General features: G+C 39.5%; 1 long non-coding RNA gene across 1 annotated transcript; it reads left to right on the top strand.

The window, feature by feature from the left end:
* The first annotated feature begins 9,149 nt into the window (after window positions 1-9,149).
* Window positions 9,150-19,606, top strand: LOC131565459 (uncharacterized). Its single transcript, XR_009275452.1, has 4 exons — window positions 9,150-9,223; window positions 14,792-14,860; window positions 17,641-17,711; window positions 19,478-19,606. It is a non-coding gene; the product is annotated as an uncharacterized LOC131565459 (long non-coding RNA).
* The last annotated feature ends 2,761 nt before the right edge of the window (window positions 19,607-22,367 follow it).

The following is a 22,367-nucleotide window of genomic DNA, read 5'->3' as shown; positions in this document are numbered from 1 at the left end:
CATTGCTGAAGAGGCAGGAGATGATGGTTGCACATTTGGGTGTTTGCAGTGGTTTTCTCCGGTGCCTCAATAGGTTTTGTGCTTCTAGGAAAATTTAGTTCTGTGCTGATCTTGTAAACCCAAATTCACAGAAAGTTTTGGAGTCTCTAACAGAGAGAGAAAGCTGCCAAAAAAGTAATTTGCATGAGAATGCTGTTGTCTTAGCCCTCAAATCCTTTAGAACATTAGGAAATTCAAATAATCCATTTACAATCTTTTCATTGCACCCCTTATTTTGATTTTTTTTTTCCATATGGCTAGAAGAGGGTTCTTTTTAATAAAATACATCCAAGAGGGAAAGTCTCTTCTCCTTAAAGGGGCTAAGCAGTTATTCAGAGATGATTTCCCATTGTGCAGAAGCTGCAGCTGCCACTTGTGATAGGGGCTCCCACCCCTGGGAATAACCTGGCTGCAGAGCAATCACTAATTGCTTTCTGGTACAAGGATTATCTTGTATTGCTCATAGTTCAGAGACAATTCAACTCACACACACACACATATATTGGCATGAAGAAAATGCCAACTGCTCTGATTTCCAGCAAAACAGTGACATAATTGTCAAGCCGATGGAAAACAAAAGCTTCCTCATAATTTATTTGTTATTAAACAAAGAAAAAAAATCTGCTGTTTAACTAAGAAATGCTTCCACACTTTGCAGGGAAAACAGCTAAAGTTTAATGCTGGGACAATTCATGATGAAATTGTTGAAATATGAGTGTTACATAAATCCTCATGGATTCTTTCTTTCCAAAATGCAAACTGCTGATTTCTTCTTGATCCTATTGGATTACAGATATCTAACCTAAGCAGAGCATTCATAAAGGGTTCGTTTTATATTATTTTTTTCTCAAAATTACAATTACAGGTCCCTTTATATACAGAATTACAGGAATATTTCAAATTATATCAAATTATAGGAATATTTCCTACTTTTGGCTGCTTTATACTGTCTCTTAAAGAAGAAAATAATTTTTTTTTCTTAAGACAACTTATGTTTGACAGCTTTGTCTTTGATTTGACTGGAGGATTTCAGTACCTGACCAGAAAGTTCTGTAAATAAGATTCCCAGTGCTGCCCAGCACAGTGCACAGCAAGGAGATAAGAGACCAGAAATCACATTTCCACTTGTTATGTCAAGATGAACATTTGAAGGACAGGATTGCTACTGACTGCAAATAGTGGAGCTTGCAGGACTTTTTCCAGAAACAAAATGAAGTATGTTCAGCAATATATTAATTAGCAGCTGGAAAAGAATATTGGGAAGGTTGTGGTAGTGATTGTTTTGTTTATTAAATTATTTTCCTAGCATATGATTTTTTTTCTGCAGAAATAGATTATTTTGAGTATTATAGCTCATGCTTATGTGAGGAAAGAAGAAGGTATTTTTCTAAGATAGCAGAAGGATTTTCTCCTGTATTTCTAAGGAAAGTAATAATGAAGATCAAAACTTGAGAACTGCCTGGAAGAAAATAGATAATTATAGACTTCATTATGCTTTCAAACAGGCAAGCAAAATTTTAAATCAGGCCTTTAAAATCACAGGAGTGCAGGGAAAAAATTTGTGAGGAGCACCAATTTTCTGATCAATCAACACTTGCAATGAAAACCAGCATTATGTTCTTAGAGGCTTAGTGACTACTTTCCCTTCAAACTTAGGATTTTAATAAAGCAGAGATGGAATTCTATGCATGAAATCTCCCAAGCCATCAGCCATAACCAGAGGCTGGAGTTATAAACTCCAGGCTGGACATAAAACTGAGAAATTACATAAAACTGAGAAATTACATAAAACTGAGGCACAAAGACAAGCAAAGAAAGGAAACCAAACTGCATGAAACTGCAGTTAATCCAAAGATTGTCTTCCAAACAATATAAACTCCCTTCCAAACTATATAAGCCCCCCAGGCTGTTTCTAGCACAGGGCAACCTCTCCAAAGGAGTCAGTTCCCCAGGAGGTCACAGCATTCACAGGTACAAGGGAATATTCTGTCCCCTGGAGTTTTCTTCTAATGTTGGGTACACACTTCATTACCCATTAAAGTTTCACCTTGCCCCTGAAAACCACTGCAATTAATGCTTTCCCAGTAATCAGGACCTAAGGACTCTCCTAGTGAAGCAGGTCATATTATGAGCATTTAGCTTTTCATTAGTAGCCTGTCCTTTTCAACTTTGTGATTTAGCAGGAGGAATAGACTAGCTGGAACAACTTGACACCTTCAGCTGTTACCACCTTCAAACTCCCAAATAAATTCCTAGCACGGGTGATATCCTGCAGCTTTGCAAAGCCCACATTGCTGATTATTTTTATCTTCCTGAGCTTGGTAATGTGGCCATAGTGACTTGGGGACCTGCCTCTCCTTGACCCAGGTGCAAGGATGGGTCCTGGTTGTGGATTGGCTCTTTAATGCCCTGCAGCTGTGTTTTCCCCTCAGTCTGTACTGAGGAGGAGTGACCCTCTTTTCAAGATGTGCTAAGAAATAATCATAATTTGGCTGAAGAGCCCTATAAAAAGCAACAATGTCTGGGCTTGCTGAGCTGGGCGGAAGAGCTCAGCACTGATGCAGCTTCATTTTGGAGTCCAAGGTGCCCAGAGGGATTGAGAGGGATGACTCAATGCCTGTGCTGGGTGTTAGAGCCTTACAAAGTGCTGAGTAAGGAACTCCTGCTGAGATGGAGGACACAGGAAACACCACTGGGTTGGTTCAATGTTAGCTAAACAGCTAACAACAGCCTGCAGCTCTGTGGCAGGACACACTTTTTAGACAGGCCTTTCCTGCTTTATAATCCTGTTGAGCCCTGGAATTGGCAACATTAGTCCAGGCTTACACTCTTCTGCTGTTGCTGTACTGAAAGGTGGAATATTTAAGCTTCAATGAGGACAGAAAATCAGGCTAACTCATCTGATGGGAACCCTCCACCTGCTCACCTCTCCATGGGTGAAGCACTGAAGAAGACGGTTCTTCCTCCAATAATATCATTTGGTTCAAGGTAGGCCAAGCAAAAAGTCATATAAAATGTGTTCACACAGGTGGTGATATTGGTATAATTTTACCAATTGCCAATTTTACTTTAATGCCCATGCAGAAAAACTAGAAGAACAGGTCTTAATCAAAGATCAACTTAGATGACAGTTTAAGTGATCAGATTCATGCCTTTTTAAAACATGGGTCTAAAACAGATATGTTGTTTCTGTTTTGGTCCTCTTTAGTGCTGTCTGTAATCATGCCCCTATTAAAATGATACTTTTAGGGACTATTTATTTGATATACTCTCAAGTATTCATTATCTTAATTATCCACTATAAATTACCCCTGATACTCTATCCTTGTTTGGTGCAAAAATAATGACTTGTTGTCATTCAGGTGCTAATCACCAAATCTTAATCCTTTGCTAGTTTATTATGGATTTTCAGAGGAGAAATTAAAGGAGAATCTTAAATATGTCTGTTCTCTAACTTGTGTTTTAACAGCAGTGCATCCATTCTGCCTCTGGAGAACTTCAGCAGATGGTGTCAGGCTGCAGAGCCAGGGAATTGCCTGCCTGTGGTGCTGGAGGTGACAGGAGGGGTGTCCCTTTGCTGTGGGTTGTGATGTGCTCCAGCTCACTGATAGCTGTGCATCAGCACTGCTCCATGTGTGCTGATGGCATTTCTTGTTGGCACTTTTTATACAGTTGTTTGTCGTTCACGTGGTGCCAACGTGTGCCACAGCAAGTGGAGCCATCTCCTGATGGTGCCCTGGCTCAGAGCAGGGCTGTGTGCTGCCTGCTCACCCTGGGACTGGTGAGCTGCTGGCTGTTACTGCTGCAGGGGACAGGGGTTCTATCTGTCCCTGTGCTTTCTGTAAGGAATGAAATGAAATCTGTGGGGCTGAGGAGTACTGGGATGGCCAGGTTTGCTTCATGGGCTTGAGGAAGTGCCCCAGAGTGACTGTGGCTGTGCTCTGCAGGGAAGGTGGCACTGAGGAAAAGGCGTTGTCCATCTCCAGTGGTGAAGGAGGGACACCTGTGACAGTCTTTCACAGGCCTGGCTGGGTCAGTGGTGTACACATCCAGGGCAGGGCTGCAGAGCAAGTGCTTGGAGCATGAGCCTTTCAAGGCCCTGGATCTGGAAGGTGTGCAGGAAAGTGAGCATTGTCCTGCTCTTCAGGACATTTGCCCTGTGTTCACACAATATAAGAATGTGCGTGGACAGAGTAGAATAACTACACATTTATGAATTGGAAGAGCACCTTATTCTTACTTAGGTTTTTTTGTGGAGACCCTGCAAGCATAGTTAAAACATGGGACATCAGCCTTCCTAGCCAGAAGGTCACACTTTGTCCTGGCACTACAAAATCTGCCCATGGCTGATGCCACATTCCCCTCACAACTGCAATCTTTGACCCTTCTTAGCCAGCCCATCTCAACCCAAACTCATTTATAGGCTAATAATAAGTCCCTGTTGTTGCAAATGACAGCAAAGAATTTTCTTAAGGTCACCTATCAAAGAGCAGAAATGAAACCATCAGTTAGGTTTTGGTCCTATGCTGCAGTCACTAGGCTGCAGTGCTTCACCTGTACACAAAACTATACAATTAATCATATTCTAAAGATATGGTGAAGACCAACAGCATAAAAATATGGAGAAGTTTCTCCATAGCTCATTAGAATAGTGGAGGTTGTAGTGTCTATAGATGGTTCACTGTAATCTAACAGCTTGCCACATGCCAAAAGAAGCCCACAGCATTTTATTTCAGTAGTGTTATCACTGGAATTATTTATTAATGTTCCAGTCTTACTCTAGTGGAAGAGTCTTTTTGTTAAATCAGATTTAAGATATTTTTATCAGTGCTATTTCCAGCTGACATGATTTTTCATGGCAATTGGTTAAGCAAACATTTACACAGTATGATGTTGAAGGTCTGAAAAATTTAATATATGCCATGTTGTCTATAATGCTCAAAAATAATCCTGATCAAAAGATGGTGTGAATTGTGTGGGAATTAATATTATCACACAAATGTATTTAGGTGTTAATTCTCTTTGATGTGACCATGTAGAAAAGCCTTAGGAATCAGTGAAGATTTGGGGAAAACTGAATATTTCTGGTTACTTGCTCATAATAATACAGACAGATTGTCTGTGCTAAATTGCTAAACTATTTTACCAGGCTCTTGAATGTCTTTTTTTTCTTGTCCTTTATTTTTCAAACTTGATTTTATTCATATTTGCCTATCAAGATGTTGGGAGTAAGAGAGGAAGAGTAAGTCTTCAAGGCAAATATATTTTATTATTACTATATGTAAACAGCACCTGGTGTTGCACTCAAATTTGAATTTCCTTCTTCCAGAAATGTTAAAGAATTTTTATAGTCCATGGGTGAAGGGAAGGAAAGCTCTGAATTAGCATTTATCGGTCTTTATAGCTATAGAAGTCTCAAACTCTTGACTTCCACATGCCTGACACCTGCAAGGAACCCCCTGCATGTGTAGGTCTTTTACTTCTAAAAATCTTCTGGCTAAAAGAGACAACTTCCCATTTCGTGCCTGTTAGCAAGGCTTGGCATTGAGCCTGTTGTAAACTGACTAATATGTGTTTGGGTTTATGCCATTCTAGATGCTTTAGAAGAAATTAGTTGGAAGTATTTCCAGTTTGTCACTGAAAAAAATGGAAGTAATTTCAAGATAAAACTGAAATATATGATGGTAAAGTGCTGATCGTTCTAAAGGCCAGTTGAACACCTGATTTACATAATAACTTGATTTTTATGGCACCTGGCCAAATGAGAATGTAAATGATGGTACAGACAGGCTTTTATCTGAATTTCATTGTTTGGCTAGTGTGGCAGGACAAAGCTGAACTACTCGTGAAAAAGAAAAGTAACTTGTTGCATACATTTGCAAATGGGTTTTGATGATATATGCAAATATTCTCTGATTGACTATTTTGATTCCATGAGTTGTATCTGTATGTTTCCTTCTCTCACATGCAATAGGGGTCTGCACTTGAAAACCTGCCTACTCTTCTTAGTTGAAATGTTAGTTTTTTATACTATCAGAACACTTTCAAACCAATGCACCTGTTCTTAATGGTGCACTGTTCAATTCCTTGCAGCAGTCATTTTACTGATATTTGTTGCTATGTGCCTTCAAAATTAGTAGTGCTGCTGCTTAAATATGAATGCTACTAAAATTACATATTAACTAGCAAGCTGTTGGAATCTCTGTTACCAATAACTGCCAGGAAAAATAATTTCATGCTATAAACTTAATTTGGAATTCACTATGGGCCAAGAATTACTTACATCTGTCAGGGTTTCCCAATAGAAGACTGGAATAAAAGACAAAAATAAAATAAGTATTGTTTAAATGTTAAACTTTCTTTGAACAAATTTGTATACTAATATCTTGAATGTTTGCTGTCTGGCAAGAAATAGAATTTTCATATATAAAACCACTGCAAACTGAAATTGCTAATGATTACTCCATGGTGCATTGGACTGTGATTGAAGATCTGGATAGCAAGGTCCTACCGGGTTTGGACTCTATTCATAAAGTAAATTTTCTTTATTCTAGTAAGAGAAATTTCTCCTAGATAGTCCTTGTTTCTTGCAAATTAAATTCAGTGGAGTGGGTTTCTTTGGCAGCAGCACTTGCTGAGGCCTGCAGGAGGAGCAGAGCAGCCCTGCTGCCCACCTGAGCTGGGCTCTCGTGCATCCCCAGGGCCTGGGAGTGACCATGAGTGACACTGATGGACCCGCTGCCAACTGCTGCACACTGGTGTTTTAGATATCATCCCCTTTCTGTGCTCAGGCCCAGAAAATTGAATTCCTATAAACTGTCTAAAAGATCATGGCTTTATTAAAATAAATCCCAGACACTGTGAAGGAAGCACTTGAAGCTGCAAATGCATCGAGGTTTGTTGTGGCTACTGCTGAAGGCAGGAGACTGAGTTAAATGGACTCTCAATCTGAAAAAGTGCAATATCCTCATGTGTTTGTTAATTCCAGCTGTGTATCTTGCTTAAATGACTTAGTGTAATTCAATTAGTGGATCTTTTCACTTTTGCTGCATTTCTGCGAGCCTGAAAAAGGCTTCAATGTGTGGCACACATGCAGTGGGTTTGGCTACTGATGTTGTTGCATTCTGGTTGTATGAATGATTAGAGGAGATCAGAAGAAAATGGGAAAGCTCAATGATTTTGGTTATAGTAAATATGACACTGAATCAGTGCTTGTGAGGAGACACAGCAGGTCCTGTTCGCATTTCCAGTCATTCCTACAGTGCTTTGTGTGGCCACTTGTATGGTCATATTGTGTGTGGGTATTGTGAGCAGGGTCTGAGATGAATCTTTTACTGGTGGCAAATGATAAGACATTATTTTACTGGGGAAAAATAAGTTTTACATTCTAAGCAGTTTTGTGTAGTTTCTTTTTTGCTTTTTCAAAATAAAAGGGAAAAGCAGTGAAACTCTCTGTGTTGTGCTCTTGGAAGAGGGAAAAGAAAGATTACATTAACATGCAATGGTATTCTTTTATCAGTGTTCCCATATTATCTGAGCAACACATAACTTAGCACCTATTTTTTTTTATTGCAAATGTTATATATTTTATTTTAGAAACTAAAGCTTCTAAAAAGAATCTGATAGCCCCAGGTGCAAGGCCAGTGAGATAAGGGTACATTTGAGGCCACTCAGCTAAAATTGCAAGTTTAACTTGCTAAAGAAAGTGTTAGAAAATTAGGAGGATAATCTTGAGGATGCTTAGTCCCTGCTTCTGGCCCTGGTTCCCTGGTCTGCCTAAGTATTTTTGTGAATCCATCCCTGGATAATGTGTATTGTCACTGCGCTTGCAGCTGTCAACATTTCTCTGGTTTCAAACATGAAGAAATTCCTTTAGATGACCTATTCATATCTTCTAAGTTTCATTCCTTCAGGCCATATTTCCATGGGGTTATCAAAGATTTTTATTATCTTTTCATGAGTGCATAGCATTTGAGTCTTAAAATGTGGTCTGGAATGAAATTCTGCTGGAAAGAATAGTTTTTCCTTTGTCCCTTAATTCTGTTGTTGTAGCAAAGCAAAAAATACTGCAGACAGTGCCATAAAATTTAAATAATGAATGTAAAAATCTTTTCTCAGCTATGAAAGGGCAATATCAGAATGTTCTCAATTGCTTGTCTGTTTCTTAATGAGAAATAAGGAGTATTCTAGATATTAAGAGATTCCCTAGGGCTATTATGTTTGAGGACCATGTACTGAAAGTTCCTAATGTTTAATAAATACAAACTAGGAATGTAGAATGATTTCAAAGAGTGCTTAAAGTATTTTTATTCATGAATTTTGGTGGGGTTTTGCCCCAGATTTTATTTCAGTAATGAACACAAATGCATTACACCTTTGCAATCCCTGTCTGCTCCCACATGAAATTCATGTTCATATTGAGAGGCCAGATCCTATTTGGGAAAGGCTCTTGCTCACAGGCAGTGGAGTTGATTTTTCCCTTGTGCTTGCAGAAAGCAACCAGGGAAACATCTGTGCTAAGCTGGGGCTGATTTTAATGGGTTGGGCTCAGATGTTGGCAGCAGGCACATGCTCCAAGAGCCACCAAAGATAGTTAATTGGCTGTGAGCTTTGGAGCCTGATCATTAGCTGGGAGACACAAAACTTCTTCACACAGAGTTACAATAGTTATTTCCAAGGCAAGCAGAAAGCTCTGTGTCTGTATGGCTGGGAGAATTGGCAATGGAAAGCCACAGGGTAAGTGCTGTCTTTGCTACAAAGGGTAAACACAATGGTGCTGTTAGCTACAGGCCTTATTACTTCTCCAGTCAAAAAGAAGCAAAAATCCAAAACAAAATTCAAAGAAAAAGATAAAAGAGCAAAACCATATAATTATTTTTGTGAGGGAGTTTTAATTTGAAGTTTTTAGCACAATTTTTTGTATTTCAGGAGTCGGGGTTGTGCCAGGTTTACTGAAATTGTATTACTAGCGACTAAATTATCAATTGATTACAGGTGTGTCTGCCTTAAAGGGGATTCAACTGCCCTTTAAAGGAAGCTAATAAATAATATTGGAAGCAGCTGGCTTTGCTGCTTCTTTAGAGTCCTGTCACACCCCTTCCTGGGAGAGAAGTTAATGCTCCCTTTATTTTTCTCTTGTCCTTGACACAAAACTGACTGAGCGTGGAATCAAATGCTTGATGGGGTGAGTTATGAGTACAAGTTTGTCTTCTCAGTGTGCTAGGACTTGATTATTTGGCAGTTCCTCCTTTTTTAGATGGGGCATTCTTGAGATTCTGTAAAATTCTTGTTGTAATAAAAAAGAGCTTGGGAAAGGGTGGGACTTCCAGCCCTGCATTTTAGGAGAATAAGTGTGCGCAGGCCGCTGTAGATTTTAAAGTGATGCGTGAAAATGGAGAAGTATATTTTGTAACTGGAAAAACACAGGTGGATTTTAATGTTTTGGAGGAGTTTTCCTTTGTTTGGCAAAGAACAGGGATGGCTGGTCTGGAAATTGCTTATTGGATGGAAATCTGTGCTGTGCCTTTGAATGGGTCAGCCCCATAACAGCCACTGCTGTGGCCTCTCCCAGCTCCCAGTGCCTGCTGCTGGCACAGCTGTGGCTTTGAGCCCCTTCCCCAGGGCTGTGCTGTCCTCAGCTCCTTCAGGGAAGGAAGTTCCAGGGCTCTTGTCCTGTCTGCCCAGGGGCCCCTTGTCTCACTGCAAGTTCAGTCCTAGTGTGGAGCAGGAAAAAACCCTATGGCTGCCTCTGAAGGAATTCAGCTGTAAGTTCAATGCCTATTAAATTTAATAAAATCCACTTAGATTCTCATCCTCAAGAGCCAGTCTGATGCTTTACATAAATCTTAATTTGTTTACCACAGCTGCTTTAAAAACAAACAAATACCCCACCACATGACAACAGACACAGCCCCTGCTAATTAAACTTTAAAGTACATTGAGATAACTTTGGACAGATGTGCCAATATTATATTATATTTTATTATGCCAATTTTTGGCCAACATATTTTGGCCAACATATTTTGGCCAACATATTTTGGCCAACATATTTTGGCCAACATATTTGTAGGCCTGATAAACTGCAGTTTTTAGGTTTTTGGTTTACTAAATAGTGGCAAAAGCAGTTGGAAAGGCTGGCATGCGGTATGCTTTTTTCACAAGCAAGAAGCAATAAACTCCTGAGACCTGAAAAAAACAGTTCTTCCTTCAGTTTGACAGAATGATATCTGTTCTAAACTGATACGTTAATTGAGTCTGGCAGCTTCCATTTAATTGTGACTCATTGCAAGTGATCGAGTTAGTCAGCTCCTCAGCTGCAGTTCTGGTTTTGTCATGAGAATAAAAGAAAATAGGTAGCATGCATAGTTTTCCTTTCTTTTTGTTCCTAAAAGGTCTGCAATTTTAAATATTTGTGAGATTCTTGGGGTTTGTGTGGTTTGGGTTTTTGTTGTTTTTGTTTGTTTGTTTTGGGGTTATTTTTGTTGGGTGTTTTTTTTTGGTCAGTCTATTTCACACATTTTGGACCATGATAATTTTAGGCCCTACCTGTGAAATCCCATCTCACAATTTGTTAGCTGTTATCACAACCATTCCAGATTTAAATGTACATGGGAAACAATTAAACAGAACTAAACTTATTTGACACAGTTATGCTGTAACAATAATGCCAGTAAATTTCAGCACTGGTTACTAAAAAGAACAGTGCTTGTGACAATGAGCAGCCCCAACATCTGAAATCAGCTTCACTCCACTGTGGCTCACATGTGGCTTTGTTGGGTTAGAACAAAAAATAGCTTCCTTCAACGAAGACACCACTGTAGATCAACCTTGTGAGATATATCTGTCCTCGAAACCTTTTTAGTCTGAGGAATGGTGCTAGAAAATAAGGAAATGATGAAGGAGATTCCTTCCCTTACCTGCCTGTAGGAAGTAATTACTTGTTTTTATCTCCTGATTGGTATTAAGCCTGTTGTTAAGAAAACTTAAGCTAGTCTGAAGTCTTATTTTGCTAGGAGTCAACAGTTTGTTTAACTGCACCTGTATCAAAAAGGCTTTTAGTCCAAAGTAACCAAGCTGAGAAAAGAGAGGGTGGAAGGGAAAAGAGGGACAAATTAATAATGATGCCTGCAAGGTCTTTGCAGAAACAGAATAGTTCTAAATCCATTTGGTTACTACCAATTACTTGCAGACCTAAAGAACTGTTCTCTCTCACACCAACTTGCCACTGTAGTGTGGTTTATAAATGTTCAGCTATACAATGGCTTGGTTAAATATTCCAAAGTATTTAACGTTTAGCAGATTCTTCTTGACTTGTAAACTGGAGTCCTAAGGCACCTGTGAAATTCTGACCATGGAGTAGTAACTTTTCTAATAACTACAGAATAATATTCAATGCTTTTAAAATGTTTTCCAAGAAGAGGGTGGAATATTTTTTTTTTAATTTCAAAAACGAGTGGGGGAGAAATTGGTGTCAGATGCATGTTCACAGAGATCTGCATTGGTGTGCTAAACTCTTGAAAGGAAGAGCCTGTTACAGCTTCTGCTGTCATGGTCAGGGATTGAGTCCCAGAGCTTCTGATGGTGAACAGAATGTTTGGAATTGCTGTTTTGTATGTGTGCTCATGTATTAATATACTATAAAAATGCATAAATAAATAATAATTCAGATAAAAATAACTTGATATCAGAACAGCTTAAAAATTACAATATAAGTTGGCATTGATGTGCAATGCTGATTACTTAAAAGTCTGCTACTCCCACATAAATATGGGGGGGGGGAAGTGAATTATCTTCATCTACATAATAGCTCATCTCAAAAATATAGGCTAGTAGGACCTGATTCTTTATTTGAGATTAAAAGTTTAATGCTTACTTTCTGACATCATATGGAGAGGCTACAGCTTCCCTTTTCTCTGGGGTAAGACAGTGCAATCACTAGGCTTTTATATGCAAAGGAGCTGTGTGTAACTTCTGTGCTTCCAATGATTAATGTTGTAGTTATTTCTATTGTGCTAATTCATAATGCTTCTTGCATTTGCTTTTGTGGGACAAACCTCAATCCATCAGTGGTGTGTTATCTTGCCAGTTTCTCCACTATTTTTATTTAGCTAATTCAACCATTGCATTACTTAAAAGGATCTAATTAATCATTATGTTAGTAATCTTGGCTTTTATTGAGACCACAGTTAATTAAGTTTACAAATTGACATGGCAAAATTTGATCCAGACAAATTACGTTGGAAGAGGATTTGTATCAATAAAAATCTCTGGACTGATAAATTGCTGACTTTTCCAGCTGGTGACAAAGATCTGTCCTGGGCTGGGGAGGGCTCCTGAGTGCAGCCGCTCAGTGAAGAACATTCCTCTGCAAATGAGAACTTGGAGATGTCAGGAGCTCTTCAAAAGCATTCTCTAGTGAGAAGAGGCTGATCTTGCAAGGCCTTCAACGCCCACCTCCTGCCTGAGTCAAGGGCTTCTCTGAGTCTAGCAGGCACTGCTGAGATAAATAAGGAGCTTTCCCTTCATTTCTCTGGGAATTGTTCAGAACTGCCAGGGACAGGCACCTCCATCTACCAGATCTGTGGGTGCTGAGGATGGGGAGCACAGTGGAGCTGGGGCTGTGATGGTGAGGAGCCAAGAGCTAAGGGAATCAGCTGACAGGACGGATATTTAGGACTGACAGGAGGATATTTTCCCATGGAAACTCATGGAACAATGCCTGGCTCCTGTGGGAGGCAGCTCCTTCCCCAGCAGCTGCACAAGGGGCTCGGTGCCCCAGGAGCTGCTGAGGGCTGAGCTCTGTCTGAGGGCCCAGAACTGTGCCCCAATGGCCCCTGTGCAGGGAGGGCTGTGCTGGGGCAGAGCCCCTCAGGCTCCGGCTGCTCCAGGCACTGTGGAAGTGCTTCTGTGGAGCCCAGGGGGCTGGGGAGAGGCTTTGTGTCCGGCCTGAGGATGTTCCCCACTGTTTGTCCCCATGAGTGTCAGTGGCAGGGCTGGAGGGGCCTGGGCAGGAGCCCTGGAGGGGTCTCCTCCTGATGGGATCCACCTGGACAAAATGGGGGCAAGGCCTCCTTTTCCAGCCTGCTGAGGAGAGATTGCAACTTGGGAGGCCACAGGGAGTCACAGAATCAATGAGGGTGGAAAAGACCTCTGAGATCATGGAGTCCCACCTATGACCAAACAGCACCAGAGCAGACAATGTCAGCTAGACCATGGCACTGAGGGCCACATCCAGTCCTTCCCTAAACACCTCCAGGGATGGTGACTCCATTCAATGTTTAATCACCCTCTCTGTGATGCCTAATGTCCAACCTAAACCTCCCCAGGCACAGCTCAAGACTGTGACCTCTTGGTCTATTGCTGGGTGCCTGGCAGAAGAGACTGAGCCCAGAGTGAGGCAGGACTGAAAGGATGTGGTGACAGGGACAGGGGAAACCTCAGGAATAACAAAACAGAGAGATGCCCGTTGTGAGTGCCTGCAAAAACATGAGAAGTACCCTTGGAGTCCCGGAGAACAGGCTGGGCAGCTCAGGAAAAGCAGGCAGGGAAGGGGAGGAGGAGGAGCAGGAGCCATGAAGGAGCAGGTTAGAGGTACATGGAGATGAGTCCTCTTTGAGAGACTGTGGGGCAGGACTGGAAGAGAGGCCTTTGGTGTTGGGGTTTGTTCCTCTGGTCCTCAAACAATTCAGTCCTGGTGTTTCCAGAGTAATAGGTCAAAGGAATAATTTAGTGATTTTTTGTGTGAGGTGATGGGAAATACATTATTGCTGTTAGAAACACATTAAAATGCTGGACATTATTGATGGGGGGGGGGGGGGGGAACCACGTGTAAAAGTTATAGCTTACTGGATCTCTTATTTTTTTCCCCAATACAATCAATGCTGAATATATTTAGAAGTGTTTTCCCTGCACTATGTGCAGGCTGTGCCAATTAGATACAAGAACTCATTTAAAGTCTGTTGTCCTTTGCAGAGGCTGCATGAAGCACTGCAGGGGTTTTGTGTGTTTACTGTGGTACTGTTGGTTCCATTCCCATTGTTATCCTGAAGCATTTATTCATATCCATTCTCCACCTTCCTGCCTGCTCTTGTGGAGCTCAGCAGATGGCTCTGACCACTCCTTGAAGGGCTCTCAGGGTCCTGAGGTAGTTTTAAATCCCACTGCTGCTCCAGGGGCTGCAGAGCACATGGATTTGGCACAGGCAGATGTTCTGCTCCTGTTCAGCCCACTGCTGAATGGTCCTGGATGCCATTGGACCTGTAAAGGGCAGGATGTTTGATGTGTTCTGAGGCAGAAAAGTATCTTTTGGGCATGTTTGAACATTTTAGTGCAGAATGGCTGAAGGAAGGCCTGAGTAGTTTGCTGACTGACAGCACAATGGTTCTGAAGCAATTGATGAGGTTGTTCCTTTGAAAGGCAGACAAGTGGGTGAATGCAGAAATTCAGGCAATGCTCACTGAAATGTGCTGTTTTGCTGATCTTTAGCAGTATTTTAGAAAAGGTGGGGGAATAAGAACTCCAGTGTTTTATGGTTTAAAGAATCTTAAAAGATTACTATATTGATTTTCCTTTTACTGATAGAAGTCTCCTAAGTATTTGGATTCTTAGTTTTGATGTATTTTGGTCCCCATCCTTAATTAAATGTTGAAAGAACTCACTGGGAAGTAACTTACTGTTTTATTATTCTGTGTCAAGTGCTGTTTGAATCAGGGTGATCTAAAATAAATTGGCTTTGTGTTTTATTGTTTTCTAGCTGTCCAGCAAACTAGAATATTGCTGATTCACCCAACTTTTCAACTGTGTGCCAGGAATATTTATACATGTAAGTACTTTAAAAAAAATCCTTAAACATTAGATAATTTTGCATTTACTATGAAAATGGTTTTGAGAAAGAATTCTGAATTTAGATATATTGTTATCTTTTGCTAATTTTGAAAACAATAATAGGTAAAAATAAGTTTGCTTTTTAAACATTAGTTATTATGGTATTTCAGTACAGAAGAGACCTCTGTGGTTATAGTTTTCAGAGTAATGTGCCATTACTGGAAGTAAATTATTCATATGAAAAGGATGATTGATCAAACACAAGTTACCATAATGTGAGGGTTGGAACAAGGTCAGACTTATTTTACAGGTGTACAGAAACTCATAAAATCAGTAAATTGGACATGCAGACAAATATTTGAATCCATGAATATAATTGTCTTCATTGTTATATTTCATAGCCTTTCTCCTCTGACTTTCTCACAGACTGCAATGTGCATTTATTCATCCTGGCCTGTAAGCACTTTAAAAAATCCTTTTTAATTGCAGTTTTAAACCCCTGTCCTCAGTTAGATATACACTCCTATAGCCCAGAAAAATTGATGTAAACTCCTTGCAGTTTCTGGACATGTCAAGTAAAGATTACAACTGGTTCAGTGATATCTCTCCCAAGTACAAGCACTCTGACCTCAGAGGTGGATAATTCACAAAGAAATTTAGAGTCAACAGAATAATAATTATGAGTAGTTTATCTAGTGAATTTCCCAATCAGTTGTGATACAAATAATTGATGTTTGAATTCCAGCATCGCATGCAATGCCATTCCTAAGCAGTGATTATATCCCATTGGAGACTCTGGACTCTAACTGTTTAATAAAGCCAGTGCAATTTAGGACAGGTCAGAGAGAAGCTTTGTTAAATATGAGAGAGCAGGGGGACAGCATCTGATTCTCTGCCAAGAGATTGCAGACCCAGCCATAAACTGGGGTGGAGAAAGAGACAGGGGAAACCCACAAAGTTCAAAGTCAGCACAGCCAGGTGTCCATCCCTGGGGAGGGCAGAATGCTGAAGTATCTCCTTAACTGCCACTGTTTTGGGAATCAAGCTAATGCAGTAAATAATATGGACACTAAACCCAGTAAATGGTACAGCAAATATTATTGACAGTAAATAATATGGGCAATATAGAGGGGTGGCTCTTGGTGGAGCCTAGACTGGTATTATCTTAGCAAGGACTTGGAAATAATCACAGGCCATCAGCTTTTAGGCGAAGGGAAGCCTCTTTTAGTAAAGACAACTTCTTAGCTTGACCTCAGTCATCAATATTAGTAGTTTTACCACAACAGTCTGAATCTCAATCACACATACATCAGGGAAAAAAACCCCAACAAAACAATTAAATGCTGTAAAAAGTGGATTGAAAAGATACCATGCAACTTCCCTGACCAGTCTCACAGGCAGCACTGCTTGAGTAATTAGAAAAATTTAATTATCTACGCTGAAATCAACAGCAAAGAAGAGCAAATATGAGAAATATGTTTGTTTCTGACTCCTACTGTGAGTTCATCCTTGAAAGCAGAGACCAGTCCTGGGTATCATTTACTCCTTATCTCTGCTTGTTGCTGTGACCTCTGCCACACATGGTTTATCAGTTGCTTGCAATTGCAAATCAATAAGATTCTTCAGGAATGTAGAAGTTCTGGGATTTCTTCCTATTGTTTGAACTCAGAAAAATAGGAGAAGAGTATTTTGAGAGAAGAGGCCAGATCAGCTGTGGTCTGTGTTCAGAAGCTGTCTAGAAGAAGCCAAGAAGTGATTTATTTCATTTTATTGCAATAAAGTTCTGTGAATTTTCCATGCTCCTTATATTAAACTGAAGGAATTGTGTCCTCTCTATTTAAATTTTTATTCATTGATTACAGCCTGATATATTACTGCACTACAACATGGGGCTTGAATTCTTCCTGTTGATTGATTTACTTCAAATCTTAAAAAAATCTTAAAAATTTTACTTCAGGTTGCAAACCACTGACTTGTCTCTAGTCAGCTGCAGTTACAGTTTAGATTTTATCATGACTTTAAAAAAAATTGATTGCTATAACAACTGTGTTGAAGTCTATTTACTGCCCATTATCTGAGACATGGTTGAGGATATTAGTTATTTTACTATTTTTTGTGAATATTTTTATCAATCTCCCATTGTTTTAGTCCCATATTAGGTCATTAAATTAATGTTTTAATTCTTCATTTGAGCTCTGCACTTCTCATCTCCTTATTTTAATTAATTTTTAGATCTTTTCATCAATGTACAGAGGTCTGATACAGTTTCTTATGCTTGCTGTCAAATAATATGATTAAAAATTAAGGGAATTTGTAAAACAAATGAATTCATAACATGATTATTGAGCTAAATGACGGGTAACAAATTATGGATATTTGCGAGACAGAATAATGTTTTCTATCATGCATTTCTAAAAAAAATTAGGAATGATTATGACTTAAAATTTCAGCTTATTCAGTGTTCAACTGTTCTAGTGAAGCCTCATGGATATGATTATTTTATGGCACTCTCCAGTACTGGATGTTGGAGAAAAATTCACATGCAAAAAATGAAGGGGCAATAACCAGTGCAGTGCCAATTGTGCTGTTATAAAATTTAAATTATCTGTAAAAATGAATATACCATGCTAAAATGGCTCTATTTGGGCATCACCAAGCTTCACAGTACCAAGTTTAAAACACTATTTTGCCCCTCTTTTACTTGGAATAGCAGTTGAATATTCTGAACACCTCTGTGAGAGAAGCAATGACATGAAAATTATTCTGTTTGCAACACAGGTACTTTTTCTGACTGCTGTCTCCTCACAGATCCAGGGAGCAGCTGGGTCAGGATTGGTTCCTTGGAGTGAGTGAGTAAGGCTCCTGTAGCCATGTTCAATATTTCATGATTTCAGACCCATCTAAAATATACCTCATCACATAATTTCACTGCTCACATTTTTTTATGTATTTAAATAGAACTGAACAGGATGTTTTAGAAGAACATGCTTCATCTAGAAATGCCAATTTGTCAAACCGGAATTGTGTGGGAAAGGGCTGAATCGATCTTTTTTTTTAATTTTTGTGTAGAAAAAGCTTTAAGAAACAGATTTCAACTGCTGAGAGCACCTCGTTTCAACATTTTCAGCATGCAAATGGCAGTTTTCTTGGCATGGAGAAATATTTAAACTATAATTAAATGCTATAAGAATAAAAAATGCAGAGAATTTTAAGAGAATGAAATAATCCTAGTGAAGTAAATCAGACTTAAAGCACGTAAGACTTTAATTAGACTTTATGGCTCTGCATCCACATTGTGTTCAGTACCCCTGTGCTTTGATGCAGCCAGCTCATATTTCTTAATTTTGCATGATGTAGCCTTCACCTGATGCTGCTTCCATTTGTACTAAAGAAAAACTGCTCTGGAGCAGTCAATCCTGGCTCCTCTGGTGATTTGCCCAATGCAGAAGTTAGGTGCTGACTCCAGAGCTGCACTGCCATGGCTGCCAATAACAGAAAATATAAATATAATACAGAATATATATATATAAATATGTAAGTATAGAATATATTCTAAGTAATATAACAACCCCCAAAATAAAATTACTGCTTAAATGATAACCTCACTGGGAAGACTGGAATACATTACAATATAATTTTGTGTGACCTTTTGGTGATGTTGGAGAATGCTTGAGTTACCATATGATAAATGCAAAATTTTGTGCACCATTAGTTATGAGAAGAGTTGGTGTTAAGAAATTCCGCTTGCCATCCCTTGGAATCACATCACAAGGGTTAAATCCAACAGGTTTCCATAGAAATATCCCTGAAATCAGTAAGTTATTAGAATTACTTAGATTTTCAATTGGTAGAGAGTCAGACTACTGTGCACATTAAAAAACCCCCCAAACACTCACTTGGCCTTTGCATTTGGTGCCATTATATTATTATATTTCCTCTTTTTTTTTTTTTTTGGTGTTTTATTAACCAAAATTAGATCAAACTATTGAAAAGTCACCACTTTTGTTAAATTATACAATGTTTAAAGGCTTGAGAATATTAATTAAATATTACTGGGATAATTTGGTTAAAAGAGAGCTCAGGGAATATAGGATTTTATTTTTTCATGCTGTGATTGACTGGAATGATTTTCTTTTTGGCCAGCTGAGTATTGTTAGAATTGATGTTATCATTTAAAACACTGCTTTGCTAGAGTTTAAAGGTTCCTCTGTGGACCTGTAGAGAAAATGGCTGTCGAAGGTTATTTGTATGCCATGATCAGCTCTCTCCTTATTCCACAGCAATTGTGAGAACGAAAGGGTTATTTAGGACAATCCGTGGCCTCACTGTCATTAACTGAATTACAAGAGCTTATTACAATGTGAACCTCACGATACTGAGTCACTGGCTTTAGAACCTTGGGCTAAATGTAGATGTAATGCATGGTAGAAAAATAATAATGCACCAATGCCTACATAATGATGAGCTGTACACACAGGGATTTTGAAATATTGGTAATTCTGTGAATATATCAATCCTGAGCTGCTTAGTAGTAAAATGTAAATACAGTCTTAGAAATTGTTATGTGAACTTGAACACAAGTTTCACTCTGTTTCTTTTTGAATCATTCATACAGATGTAGATTCATGTGTGGAATGCAACACATTTTTCTGATTCTCATCACCTCACAAAACAGAAGTAGAGAAGAGGGGTGGTGTATCTGGAATGAAAGAGATGGAGTGGCTTTCATGTGTAGTAAAATAAAGGGATTCTAAACAGAGTTCTGAATAGGTCTTTAAAAGGAGTGTGTATCTGTGTAAATTATAGCTGCCTCTAAAACCAGGAGTGGTGAATTGAACTGAGAAAAACACTACAAGGTTTAAAGCAAAAAAAAGTATTTCTTCATTTAATGCAAAATAAAAGTCGTGGAACCACTTAAAGAGCTGTGAAGGCAAATACACATGGATTCACAGTGGATTAGAGAAATCCATGTTTAAGTGTGTCAGGGGCTGTTTAAGAGGTTTAGAAGAAACTTCAGTGTTGCAATACCTAAGTGAACCCAAACCAGAAAGCCTGTCCTCTGGCCTGTGAGAGGGCAGAAACCATTTGAATTATGGAGAAAGCTCTTAGGATCATATTAGGTGTAGCATTCCTACTCTGTGTGCACATGAATGCACAAAGTCAGCGGCTTCTGGTGTTTGTGAGCGTGCACAGAAAGAGAGCTCTGTCCTCAGATGGGCACAGCTGGGGCCGTGCACACCTACTGAGTTGCTTTGCTCATCACATATTTCTGGTATTATTTTCCAGCTTTTACAGGTTGTCCTGTACTTGTCAGTTATTGTCACCTTAAAATTGTGAGGTCTCTTTCTGCTCTGTATTAAGTGGAAGATTTTCTTTCCCCTCATTTCTGTCATCTGTTAGAACTTGGCTTTGAAGCCTATTTGCTGTGGAGGACAGGATCTTACAGCTTAACTACCCACTTGGCTGGGAAATGCACTTTAGAAATAACATCTGTGCAGCTGCTGGGGTATCCACAGCACTGCCAGGCTGTGAATTCCCTGTGATTACAACTTGCATGTCCTCCGCTGCTTTCCTGCTCTCAAAATTGAGAGTGGAGATCCTGGATCCTCTCTGTAACAAATATCAAATTTCTTATTTGAGTTTGACTTGAGCCTTTCAGGGATTAGGTGAATTACAAGGGTCGAGCATGCCCATGGGGAAGGAGTGCTGTGTGTTGTTAATCTCTCTGAGAAGCAAAGCAATGCTGGGCAGGGTGCAGAGAGCTGCAGGCTCTGTCTGGAGAGTGGTGGGGTCACAGTGATGCCAGGCTTTGGATGGAGAGTTGATTATAAAATGCTATCCAGGGAGCAGGAGTGATTACACTGCCCCAGAGCAAGCTGAGAAACATCTATATAGCTCTAAATACAGGCTGTGGTTTCAGAATTTTTGGTTTCAGGTGCTTTCCAGGGTGTCATGTGCTTGGTTTTATATGGCCAGCTGAAATTAATGTCATAAAAGACTTGCAAGCTTAGAAAGGCTTTCATATATGTGTAATATAACAAAATGCAGGAAGATGCACTTGGAACTTTATAGATTTATGTCTTCATTAAAGAAAAAAAAAGCTGTTTCACACCAGGGATGTTTTTTTAAGATGTTTAGGATGTTCTCTTTGACCAGTGTATGGGGAGGGAAAATGCACTGGGACAGAAACCAAAATGGAGACAAAAAAAATTGCCTTTTTTGGAACAAAATTCACCTTTGTAAATTAGAGATGGGAAAAAAATTAACCTTTGTAAATTAGAGATGGGGAGCCTTGAAATTAAATAAATTAAAACAATTTTTACTTGAATGGCTTTTAGCAAGGAAAGGATCTTTCTATGGCCAGGCCTAAAAGCATCTTTAATGCTTGCAGCCCTATGGGCCCAGGCTCTGTCTGTGAGCCCTGTGCCCAAAGACATGCAAGGCATGGGGTCCTTTGTACCAAAACTGCAGGTTATTGACCAGAAAGGCTCTGCTCTCCTTCCTCCAACCTGAGAAGGTGGACATGGGGTGAGGAATTTGGGAGGGAGCACAGAATGAGCCCCAGTCACCAGCACACACTGCTCAGCCTCACTGTTGGGTCTCTCAATCACAGCAGGACCACAGGCACAGCCAGGGCTCTGAAAACTCATACCTAGACTTGAATAGCAAGAGTCAGACTCAGTCTGCAGTCTGATCACAAATAAAAAGAAAGTGCATGTTGGAAAAACAAGCTCTTAATCTGGTCTTGAATAGCAATTATGATGCATTTAGCATAAAATAATAGTTACCGGAAAAATAGGTTTCGTTTTCCATTTGCAGCAATGTGGTTCCCTGTGAGATTTAATTAATGGCTCTCATTTATTCTCTTATTTCTCCCTATTCTGTGAGTGCTGAGTATAAAAGAGCGCATTTAATTTGGCTTCTAGGCAGCAAACAAGTTCATTTAATGTTGATATAGAAGCATCTCTGGATTTTAGAGGGAAAAGAGAGGAAGGGCCATGGAGGGGAAATGTGATTAGTACCATTGATATCACAGACAGCTTGAATGGCTTTAGCAATCAGGGGGAATTTTACTGAAAACCAAGTTTATATTACTGCACAACAATTCAGAGAATGGGGAATTATCTCCCATAGCACATTAGATAAATGGAGCCTGGAAGTTATAATCCACTTAACCTGGATGCAACATTTTGTCTTCTGGAGGAAGTAGGATATGTTTGAGACATGCACACCTATGCTCTCTTTTATCTTTTTCAATTAAGAAAATAAAATTTCCTTTGGATAATGTTATCTTGGGGAATATATTTCAAGTTAAGCAAATCTTCCTGTTGGATAAGACAGGCTATACCACACATTTAAATGTAATATGGAAAGGGTCAGAGTGGGCAATCTGCAAAGTTCCTCCCACAGACATAGAAACCAGGGAATGGGGAGGGTTTTGATTGATTGTTTGAGCAAATCAGATAGAGGAGGACTGTATTCCTTAAACTGAGGGAAGCTTTGCT

Source organism: Ammospiza caudacuta, chromosome 17, assembly GCF_027887145.1.
Source record: "Ammospiza caudacuta isolate bAmmCau1 chromosome 17, bAmmCau1.pri, whole genome shotgun sequence".
In the NCBI taxonomy this organism is placed as follows: Eukaryota; Metazoa; Chordata; class Aves; order Passeriformes; family Passerellidae; genus Ammospiza; species Ammospiza caudacuta.
This window is presented reverse-complemented; position numbering and strand designations above follow the sequence as displayed.